Raw genomic sequence first — 11,028 nt, 5'->3', positions numbered from 1 at the left:
ATGCCATTTGTTTCTGTCCCACCGAGGATCCTGTCACCGACTTAACGGCGTGAGGACAGACTGGGTGAGGATACTTGTGAAGATGGAAAGAAAAGGGGGCCACACGCCATGACGTTTGACCCTTAGCTCACACCAACACAAGAATGACCTCAAAGGAGATCAAAGACCTAAATGTAAGAGGCAAAATGATAAGCTCTTAGAGAAAACAGAGGAGTACATTTAAAAAAAATCCTCTCTCAAGAACGTGCTTATTAATTTTGGAGAGAGAGGAAGTGGATAGGGGCAACATCAGTGTGAGAGAGAAACATCGATCAGTTGCAATAGTGCAGGCGCCATGACCTTCAGGAACCAGAAGAGCAAACCCCGCACGGCCAGGGCTCTGTCTCCCTGTGCTAGACTCCCAGGGCTGCCCTAACAGAGACCCCCAACCGTGGGGTGGGTGTGGGGGTGGGGGACGGAGCTTCAAACCACTGAAATGGATTCTCGAACACTTCTGGAGGCTGGAAGTCGGACATCGAGGCGTCTGCATGGCTGTGCCCCTCTAAGGACACCAGTGTGGGTGCTCCCTCCTTTCAGCTGCTGGTGTTGCCGGCAATCCTGGGCGCCTGTGGGTTCCTCGGCTTGTAAATGTGCCACTCTAGCCTCTGCCCAATTGTCACATGGCCGTCTTCCCTGTCTGTACTTCTGTGTGGTGGACTCGGGCCAGCAGAGTCCGCCTGTTGTGGCCAGTGATGAGAATGAATGCACAGGCGACAACAATCCTGTGTGGAAAAAGAAAACAGCACGGCTACTCTCTCAAGGGGAGGGTGCCTATGGTGCCTCGGCCACTCCCTCAAGAGGAGAGCGCCCCGACCCTTGCCTAGACAGGCTTTTATTGTTTTACTCGGGTCTTACATCAGAGAAAGATTTATTATCTATCACATAAAATATTATTGTCTACCTTTTAGGTGCAATCAAGAAAATGAAAATAACATGCAGAGGGGAATGGTGATGAGCTGATTAGCTCTGTCCTTGGGAGAGCTCACATAGGCTTTGGAAATTACCTTGAAGGTAGACAATACACATTTGTTGTTTTAGACCAGGGTAATGGAGTTTTAGCAAGAGCAAGCCATAACAGTCTGTATGCATTTTCTCGGCCTGATTCCCACGGGAAAACTCGGTTTGAAGGTCTGGCTCCTGCCCACCGCTTTGCTTCTGTAGGTTTTCCATACAGAGCTGAGTCACATTGGCCAGACCAAAACAAGCTGGTCCCCTATACTTCTGTCCCCTTATCTTCATAACAATAGTTGGATCAGGGCCCACTCTACTCAGATATGAATTCGTCTTAGCTAATTATATCTTCAATGACCCAACCTCCAAAACAGGGTGCATTCTGGGGTTGTGCCTGACGTGGGGTTGGGGAGGGAACTGAGCAGTGATTTCTGGAGCTTGGGACTGTTAACCTGCCACCAGCTCTTTTTCTCCACTCTCCAAGCTCAGGTCTGCAAGCTGGTCTCTGGCTTTGAAGCTGACCTTGATTTCGGAGGTGTGATTTCTCTCTTTGTGGGGTTAATGATTGGTGGCTGTTACTGAGAGCACTTGGGCAAAGACTGCGCCCTTTAACTTCCGGGCTGCCTGCCTTTCTTAAAGGAGCAGAACCGGAGGCCTTGGGGGTGAAGATGTTGAAGGTCACGGGTAGGACGCCCAGTCTGGGGGAGGGGCAGTGTCACCTGTGAAGATCAACTCGGTGTCTGGGCTCCCTGTCCAGAGATCACAGCCCACAGCTTCCCTACTGCTGGACTTTGATACTTCACTGTCATGAGGTCGCCATACATCAGAGACCATGGGGGTAATCTAGAAAGTGGGATTGTTTTCATGGAAGCACGGGAAGATTCCCACGGGGCTTGGGGATGGGCCAGAGAAGTCCCTTGAGTCAATCTCCAGGCTAAAGAAGTCAGGATCCCACCCCCCCGACTGGGAATCTAACCGGTGACCTCTTGGCTTACACCCCAGCGCTCAGTCCACTGAGCCACACCAACTAGGGCCATTTCTCAGTTTTTAAACTTTAAACTTTAGAAAGATTGTCAAATATACTTAACTAAAAGCTTATAATATGAACTTTTAGAAAACACTTTTCTTGGAAATAACCCTAAAAGACGTTAATTAAAACTAGCACAGGGTCCTGTTTAATTTATATTAGTATTTAATTTCTTTTTAAAAATAATATTTTATTTTATTTATTTATTTTTAGAAAGAGGGGAAGAGAGGGAGAGAAACATCAATGTGTGGTTGCCTCTCACATGCCCCCAACTGGAGACCTGGCCTATAATCCAGGCATGTACCCTGACTGGGAATTGAACCAGCGACGCTTGGGTTCATAGGCTGGCACTCAATCCACTGAGCCACACCAGCCAGGGCAGTATTTAATTTCCTTAGAGCACTAAAATATTACATTGTACTCATGCCATTGGGAGGCAGAAAATGCACCACATGTAACACACGGACAAATGCATATCCCACACAGACCACACACATGAAGACTGAACATACAAAGACCATACATGTAATTTGAATTACCGATTTTTGTACAGAAAGTATAAAATGTCTCTTATTTGCTTTTTGACATAAATGTCTCTTATTTGACAATTTTCAAGAAGACTGGGAAAAGGATGGAAGGTCCTAAAAACCAAGCAAGAAGACCTGTAGAGACTCTCAATAAAAGTTGTATGGACTATTGATGGGTGGTGGAAATCCTCTCAGCTCCAGGACACCCAGCAGCAGGGGAGGGCCTGGGCGGGCTGCTTTGGCCCCGGAAGGTCAGAAACCTGGCAACGAAAGATACATGCAGCAGATGGGGGACCAGGAATTAGAGTCCACACCGACTGAGAAATACAAAGAGATGGATGTTTACCCTGTGCCTGATGGTGGCCTTACCAATGACCATAACACCAGCTAGATGCCCTGGGAATGGATTTAACCCATGCAGACAGGGGACTCCATAGAAAGCCCCATTGAGAGCAGGGCAGAAAGAGAGAAAGCCTGTTTGAAAGCCCATTTGTCCTATGGATGTGTTAACCCTGTGCCCAGAGAGTGGCCTTACTAATTACCAGAGCACCAAACAAATGGGTCCCTTCGGACATCAGGGGTGATGGCTTCCTGACTCACTGGACCCTATGTCCCAGGTGTCACCTGGGGACGGTTGTGTAGGCTGGCTCCATGTCCTTACCTTCTATCTCGGCATTGACAAAATGCATCTTGATGAAGGATTTATTCCACAGCCGACAGGTAGGTTCCCCACACAGACGAGGGCAAGAGAAAGTGTAATGGAAACAACTGCAGGTGCCACCAGAGTCATCAAAGAATGTCACCAGAGAGAAATTAGGTGGAGGAAGGGGTACCAGAGCCTGAGGTTTCTTTCTTCACAAATTTAAAACATTCATAACCTTCACAAACCTTTCTGCAACTTTCACAAACTTTTTTTATCTCTTTAGAAATAACCATTTTTAGAATAACTCACTTTTAATTTCTGTCTTTCAAAATTGCATCTCCATGCCTTATACTTTCTATTATTCAAACTGTACAATTTATTTCCAACTTAATTTGAATTTAAGTTCTGAAAAACTTAATTTCCCATAATGATTAGAAGTAAGCAACAGCGATTTCTGGCCAAGATAGAGGCACAGGTAGATACACTGTGTTTACTTGCACAACCAAAATAAGAACAACAATACATTTTATAACAAAAAACAGCCAGAACTGTCAGAAAATTAAACTGCATGGAAGTCTGGCAATTTTAAAGAAGAAACATTTATCCAGACTGGTGGAAGGGCAGAGAAGGGCAGCCAGAGTGGAGAAGACTTGAGGCAAGGAGGTGGCTGGCAGACCCGGTGAGGTGGTGGCTGGTTGACCAGGTGGTCCCACACTGGCATGTGGATAAACCAGGAGGAACAACTGGGGAGCAAGACAGATCAAGCACCCAGGGTTCCAGCGCAGGGAAATAAAGCCTCCAAATCTTTGACTGAAAGAACCTGTGGGGGTTGCAGCAGCAAAAGAAACTCCCAGCGTCACAGGAGAGTTTGTTGGAGAGACCCACAGGGTCCTAGAGCATGCTTTAGCCTATCCACGCAGCAATCAGCACCAGAAGGGCCCAATTTGCTTGTGGGTAGTGGAGGAAGTGGCTGAAATCCGGCCGAGAGCCAAACATTCAGCATTGTTCCCTCTAGGACCGCTCCCCCACCCCCACCACATACAGCACAACACCGCAGTGATGTGGGTTGCCCTACCCTGGTGAATACCTAAGACTTTGCCCCTTACTACCTAACAGACATGCTGAGACAAAAAAAATGTGTCCCAAGAGAAAGAACAGATCAAAACTCCAGAAAAAATACAACTAAGCATTGAAAAGATAGCCAACCTATCAGATGCAGAATTCAGAACACTGGTAATCAGGATGCTCACAGAAATGATGAGTATGGTCACAAAATAGAGGAAAAAGTGAAGACTATGAAAAGCGAAGTAAAAGAAAATGCACAGTGAACCAACAGTGAAGGGAAGGAAACCAGGACTCAAATCAATGGTTTGGACCAGAAAAAGGAAATAAACATTCAACCAGAACAGAATGAAGAAACAAAAATTCAAAAAAAAATGAGGAGAGGCTTAGGAACCTCTGGAAAAACGTTAAATGTTCCAACATCCTAATCATAGGGGTGCCAGAAAGAGAAGAGGAAGTACAAAACACTTATTTAAAAAAAATAATGAAGAACTTCCCCAACCTGACCAAAAAAAAAAAAAATAGACTTCATGGAACTCTAGGAAGCTCAGAAAGTCCCAAAGGAGTTGGACTCAAGTAAGCACACAGCAAGCCACATCATAATTACATTATCCAAGATGAAAGAGAAGGAGAGAATCTTAAAAGCAGCAAGAGAGAAGGAGACAATTATCTATAAAGGAGTTCCCATAAGACAATCAGCTGATTTCCCAAAAGAAGCCTTGTAGTCAAGAAGGGGCTGGAAAGAAGTATTCCAAGTCATGAAAGGCAAGGACCTACATCCAAGATTAGTCTATCCAGTAAAGCTATCCTTTAGAATGGAAGGGCAGATAAAGTGCTTCCCAGATAAGGCCAAGTTAAAGGAGTTCATCACCATGAAGCCCTTATTATATGAAACATTAAAGGAACTTATCTAAGAAAAAGAAGATGACCAAAAACATGAACAGCAAAATGACAACAAACTCAAAACTCTCAACAACCAAAACTACAAATACAAAAGAAAAAACAAAGTAAGCAAACAACTAGAACAGGAGCAGAATCACAGAAATGGAGATCACATGGATGGTTATCAGCAGGGAAGAGGAGGGGGGAGTGGGGAAAATGTTATAGGGAATAAGAAGCATAAATGGTAGGTACAAAATAGACAGGAGAAGGTTAAGAATAATATAGGAAATGTAGAAGCCAAAGAACTTATATGTATGACACATGGACATGAACTAAAGCGGTGGGGGGAATGTGGGTGGGAGGGGGTGTGCAGGGTGGAGGGGAATAAAGGAGGGAAAATGGGACAACTGTAATAGCATAATTAATAATATATATATATATATTTAAAGAGTAAGCAACCGGCATTCCCTAGATTGATTTATGAACGCATCCCTTGACCGTTAGAAACGGTTCCTCTCTTGGCAAACACACTCTCGCTGTTAAGAAACACACCTTCCATAAAGCCCGTGACATTTATCTACAGCTCCAAACCCACTCCGCAGCCTCTTTGTAATGAAAAGCCAAAAGCAGGTCTAGCAATCTACATTTTGGTATTTCCTGTTATTTCAAAATACCTAGATGTTCAATACCTTTGATCAGAATTTACTAATTTAGAAAGGAATGGCTGAAATAAATGAACTTCATTTGCTCAGCTATAGCTAAGGTTTTCCCCCTTTTGAGAATAACAATCTCCTCGAAACTTGTGTTTGAAAAGGTGACCTAGACAGGAGTTCTTGAAGAAGACCGGGTGTTTGCACTTCAAAAAAAGTAGGGTGAGAAATACCAGCTCCTTTTAGAAGGACTTTGGTTTCGTCAGGCACAGGGGTGGAAAAGTGACTTGAGTTTGAACTGCCGCTTTTTGCCTCTGCATTCGGAGGCAGGCCTAGTTTTTCCCAGAACTCAGCAGCTCCCAAGTCTCCAGGAGGAGAACATAGCGTGTTTGCAGCCAGGGCGGAGGAGGGGTGAGATTTTCTCCTTCTTCATGCCCTTGTTTTTACGTAACATGGGCACAGTGGAACCAGGCTAATTCTACACGGGAATTGAATGCAGGACTTGGTTTAGACAGTAAGGAATAGCGTCACTCCTGCTATTGATTAAAAGAGCGTGGCCTTTTAATATCGATTAAATATTGATTATTTAATATTGATGCAAAGAGCATGGCCTTAAGGGATTAGACTGCTGCTCAGCTGGAAAGAGATATGGGGGGTGAGGGAGGGTAGCATGAGGCAAATTTGAATGAAAAGGCCTAGTTAGGACAAAGAAGCCTAGAATTCTAGCTGAAGGTTAAAATCTTGTCTTCTCTCAATAACTAAAGCTAAGGATGGATCGACAATAAAGGTTGAGCTGGAAGATAGTATTATAGCTAAGAGATCCGTCCATGGGCCGGACCTCCTGGTCACCCAGTTTGTGTCGAGGCCAGGCTGTGTTGCAATAGAAAATCAAGCACATGGGCTTGAGGTCAGTGAGTCCCAGGCCTTCAAGTTCTCAAGGAGACAACCCAATGGGGAATCCTTGGGTGGGTCGATTGAGTACCACCCATGGTGAGAACTATGAAAAAGAAAAGGTGGGGGGGGAAATCTCAGGGACCAGAACAACTGAGGGGGTGGGAAGGTTTGAGGAGGGTGTCCTCAACTCAAATGACCTAGAGGTCTGTGGCCAGAGCTGAGCATCCCTGGGCCCCGAGAGCAGATGGAACCAGCAGGGACAGGGTGGAGGCGCCCCTCCCAGGAGTGACCCTGGGAAAGTGCTAGACCCAGTACTGGGGTGTACCACAGGGGGACGAGGGGATAAGCTATCACCTTTGATAGGATGTTTTCATACTGATATTCAGAGAGACTCACCGATCCCTGGCCATGAAGGTGGGTGAAAAGGAGGCTGCCCAGAGAGATGGAGAAGGGTTAGGATCCTCTCCGAACCTCACAGAGACGGGCTGGGGGTCAGCCCAGGTTCAGTTTCCTCTGCCCACTGTTCTCCTAGTCGCAAGTCTCAGGAGGCTGGAGGAGAGGGGGAAACAGGGACTGTCCCCTTAGGGGACACCACCATGGGAGGGTGGTCGGTGCTGTGGGCTGTGAAAGAATTCACAAAGAGAAGAAAGTGTAGAGAGTAAAGTTTTAATTCATTTTCCAAGAAAGGAGAGGGGCAGGGTGTAGAGACACCAGCACTGAGAGATGGGGGGCTTCGAGCTTTATCGCATTATAATTGGATTAGAAAAGAATGAGGGGTTGCTCTTGTGTGGCCCCTGAGCTGTGAGTGCTTTGTAACAGGAGGCTGAACTTTGTTCTGTTGTTATCTTCCACCTCTGGCTGTAGGGAGAGGTTAGTTTTGCTTTTTTTTTTCTTGTAATTTCAGTCCTGGGGACAGAAGCTCAGATGTGCAAAAGGGCAGTCCCATTTAACAAGGTCATCGGCCCACTCAGATGGTGCCGCGCTAGCAAATGGGGCTGGCTTTGTCCTTTCCAGGGAGATGAGAGAAATGTTAGGAACCCAAATGTCGGAGAAGTTTTGATGAACTGTTCTGTGGCATTCTAACAACAAACAAACAAACACGCTCCATAGCAAAGCTTCAACCAGAGTTCTTTCTTTAATTGACTGACACCATTGTGTGCGTTCAGGGGTGTGGGATGTGTTGATTTGGTACATTTACATATTGCAATTTGAGGACTGCTGTGGCATTGGCCAACACCTCCGTCATGTGACATGATCGCCATTTCTTTTTTCACAGTGAGAACGTTTAAGAAACTGTCAAGTGCATTATACAACCTTGTTATCTATAATCACGTTGGACTCCAGGACTCACTCGTCTCTGACTGGAAGGTTGTTCTCTTTGACCCCCCATTTCTGCCACCCTCCAACCCCTGGTAACCACCAGTCTACTCGTTCTTTCTACAAAGTTTCCTTTTAAATCCCATACGTAGGTAAGATCACACAGTATTTGTCTTTCTTAGCATAATGCCTCTAAGGTCCATCTGTGTTGTTGTAAATGCCAGGGCTTCCTTCTTTCTCATGGCTGGATGATATTCTGATGTGTAAACCACATTTTCTTTCTCCGGTCGTCTGCTGAGAGACAAGCTGGGAGATTGCCTCTTTGGGCTATTGTAATATTGCTGCAATAAACACGCGAGTGCGGATATCTCCTTGTGCTTGGATTTTCATTCCCTCTGCAAACATACTCAGCAGCGAGATTGTTGGGTCATAAAATAGTTCTATTTTTAATGTGTTCTGAGGACCCTCCATACTGCTTCCAGAGTGGCTACATTAATTTACATTCCCATTTACAGTGCTTCCCTTTTCTCCACGTCTTCATCAACACTTCCCTCTTGTCCGTTCGATAATAGACACACTAACAGCCGTGAACCCTATCCCACTTGTGGCTTAATTGCCGTGGTGGTTAGTGATGTTGAGCACCTTTTCAGGTATCTGTTGGCCATGTCTTCTCTGGGAAAATGTCTGTTCAGTCCCTCTGCTCATTTTTGAATCTGATTTTTTTTGTTATTGAATTATATGAGTTCTTTACAGGTTTTTGATAATTAGCCCCTCTTCAGATATATGACTTGCAAATATTTTCTCCCATTCTGTAAGTTGCCTTTTTTGTTGGGTCATTTATTCCGCTGCACAGGCTTTTAGTTTGATGTGGTCCTTCAGCGAGGCCACTGTTGAATATCCAATGGGGGAAGAGTCTTTCCGTGGTGTCACGGCCCCACGGCACAGGGCAAGGGCAGCCCAGAGTGCTGTGAGGGCCACATTCAGCAGGGCCCCCAGTTTAATTCTCTATTCCCACTGCCTTCAAGTTCCTAACTTCTCAACCAGGGGCCCCACACTTGTAGTTTCTACTGGGCTCTGCAATTTGTGTAGCTGGTCCTGGCTTTAGAAGGTCAAGGTTCAGACTTGACTTCAGAAGGCCAAGGGAGACTGGGCGGGGAGATGGGGGAGGGCAGTCAGGCCAGCACAAGCAGGGAGTGCAGGCAGATGAACTGGGGTGATCACATGAAGGGGTGAAGCTGAATGGCAGAGGGACCTAGGCAGGGACGGGGGGTGCAGGCTGCAGCAGCAAAAAGGTAACAAGTAACCGAGGCCAAAGTCTCAGATGCCTGACTCTGGGCATAGCCCTGCTGCCTGCTCTTCCTCATCTATGGTTTGCCCTTATCCGAGGATGCTGTACCATGGCTGGTTCCCCAGGTGCCCACTCACAGTGTTCCAGCGCCAGGTCGGCAGGGAGGCTGGGGAACAGAGGAGTCTGACATTTGTATCATCAGACGGCGGAGGGCAGGAAGCCCCAGGGCTATTCAAAAACCCACACTCCAGTCTGCAACCAGCCCCAAGAAATGCAAGGCTCCCAGGTCTCTGAAGTTGTGCCTTGGGTACTTCTTGTCCAGTGGAGGCTGCTGTTGTCATTCTTCATTGTCATCATCTCCACTGCCATCATTTTTTTTTTGCTCAGGGCTGCGGGATTGTATAAATAGCAAGAAAAAGAAAACATATGTTATCATACATTATCCACATCTGTAGAGGGATGGATGAGGCCCAGGCAAGTAGCTCACATAACAGCCAGATCAAGAATCAAGACCTCAGGCCCGGGTGGGGCTGGGCTGTGATGAGGCAGGCTTCTGGAGCCCAGCTCTGTGGGATCATTACCCACCTGCCAGCTTGTGCACTTGAACTTACCAGCAAGTGCATCACCAGGTGAGCAAGAGAGCAAGCGAGAAGCTTCCTCTTGGGGCCATGGGCCACGTGACTGCTGAGGTCATGTGGCCCATGGAGGGAACAGGCGATGGACTGTGCTAGTTCAAGTCATGAGCCAGCGAGCCATGAGCAACAGAGAGAGAGAGAGAGAGAGAGACCGACCCTCATAGAGGCCATGGGCCACATGGCTGCTAAAGCTACGTGACCCAGGGGGAGAACAGGCCAGAACAGGTCAGTGCAGGTCACACACCCACGAGCCACGAGGAAGTGTGAATCTTTCTTTGTTCCCCCGGTATTATGTGAGTTTGGGTGTGGGATAGGCCAGGTGCTTCCTCAAAATGACCAATCAACCTCCCAAACGTTCCTTCCCACGCCCGCTCCGGGCCAGTCCACCTGCCGCCTGATCCCTTCTTTCCCCAGGCTACACGGATAGGCCTCTGTGGTGTACCCGCCCGCGCCCACTCCTGTGTCATTTTGACTTGTATGGTGCTTATGCCTGCCTTCCCCTGGTCTCACTCCCAACCTGGAAGCAGGAGCAGGTTGGGCTTTTCCATATCCAGTTATCTCCATAGCTTTTCACATGCCCAGGCCCCATCCATTGATATTTCTAGCTCCCTGCATGCTCACTGTTTAAGACCCTCCTCCTGCCGCCATCCCAGCCAATGGAGGGAGACTTCATGGGCTCTGAGGGACCACCCCCCGGTAACATCACCAGAGGGGGGTCAGCAGTGCACCAGGAGGGACGCAGGGTGTTTCTGCACATGAGAAGCTTCCTTGCCCATGAGCATAATGGCCTCTGCCCAGCAGGCTGCCTTTGCTTTAGACACAATTTGAGGCTTCTAGAGTTGCAGGAATGAATGAGTCAGTATTTTTCATTAGCCTCCATGGCCCTTGAGATTTGAAAGTGCTCATGGTAGAAAAGCCTTTTTTTTTTTCCTTTCCACAATGAGGCTCTGACAATACTTAGACAAACAAGGTCCTGGCTATGCTTCCCCTCTGTGGTCACGAAGGAGTCCATCTCCTGCAAACTCCAGACTCAACTTTAAGTAGTTTTTCTCTCGTTTTTGTCTTCAGGTCGGGCCACATGACCTGGTAGGGAGAAGGCTCATAAATCGAGTT

The sequence above is a fragment of the Artibeus jamaicensis genome, unplaced genomic scaffold (assembly GCF_021234435.1).
Source record: "Artibeus jamaicensis isolate MK-2021 breed Jamaican fruit bat unplaced genomic scaffold, CSHL_Jam_final contig_718, whole genome shotgun sequence".
In the NCBI taxonomy this organism is placed as follows: Eukaryota; Metazoa; Chordata; class Mammalia; order Chiroptera; family Phyllostomidae; genus Artibeus; species Artibeus jamaicensis.
Note: the sequence above shows the minus strand (reverse complement) of the source record.